General features: G+C 43.6%; 1 non-coding gene across 1 annotated transcript; it reads left to right on the forward strand.

Annotated features, from left to right (window-relative positions):
* Positions 1–647: 647 nt before the first annotated feature.
* Positions 648–772, forward strand: LOC118007310. The gene has a single exon (XR_004678371.1). It is a non-coding gene; the product is annotated as a U6atac minor spliceosomal RNA (small nuclear RNA).
* The last annotated feature ends 298 nt before the right edge of the window (positions 773–1,070 follow it).

Here is a 1,070-nt window from a genome sequence, read left to right on the forward strand (position 1 = left end):
TCCACCCTAATCCAGTATGATTTCATCTTAATGTGATGATACTCACAAAGACCCTATTTCCAAACAAGTCACACGCACAGCTTCTGGGGATTAGGATTGGAACATATTTTCGGGGGGGACACAATTCAGCCTCCAACACAGACCAACTCATCCACAGAATATTGATACTACAAAGGTCACATTACGCAACCATGCAGAAAGACTGCCATATGCAATAGAATAAATGCTGCTGGGAAAAGTGGCTGTTTATGTGCGTCAAGAAAGTGAGGATCTATTACCTGGAAAACAAGTCTGTGTAAATATAAAGTAGAATGACTTGGGGCATCTGCGGTCATTTATTAGTGGGTAGGTTCTGAGGAAATTGTCCATGCTTCTGGAACTTGGGTTTCCTGCATCTCAGATGAGGACCACAGTACCAGCACCACTATGTTATTGGGAAGATGATGTTCGACACAACAGAGAACGAGCCTGTTTAGTGCTTGCCGCCTCCAAGGCTCAGAGCCTGGATGAGTTTTCCATCCTTCTCTTTCAATGTCCGTGTTTCCAGCTCCAAATGAGATACTGGACAGAGACTGCAGCTTACAGAGTGGTTTTGGTTTACACAGGTGGATTTCTAACAGCTTTTCTTATTTAAAAAAGCGTAAACTGTGTTGTATGAAAGGAGAGAAGGTGAGCCGTCCCCTTGACAAGGATGGAAGAGGCCGTTGGGCCTGATGCCCGCACACCGGCAAGGCATTGCTGCCTCCCTGGTGGCACCTGAGCATCACCTTTTGCTTCTCTAATGGAGTGTGGGGACAAAGGGGAGCTTCGCGTGTGCTCTGCGGTGAGCACAGCCGACTGTCTAGAGAAACGGAATTGCCACATTGTGCACCAGAGACTAATGTAACAGTGTGTGTCACCTATACCCCCCCAAAATAAAAGTTTCCTTCCCATTGTCTGTCAATTGGGCGAATCTCAAACTTACAGAGGCATCGCTTTCTGAAAGTCTCACAGGTCTCGAATAGTATTTAGTTATTTATTTTAATTTTTTAATTTTTTATTTATTTTTAAAATTTATTTTTATTTATATA

The sequence above is a fragment of the Mirounga leonina genome, unplaced genomic scaffold, assembly GCF_011800145.1.
Source record: "Mirounga leonina isolate KUSES-001 unplaced genomic scaffold, KU_Mleo_1.0 Mir_117, whole genome shotgun sequence".
NCBI lineage: Eukaryota > Metazoa > Chordata > Mammalia > Carnivora > Phocidae > Mirounga > Mirounga leonina.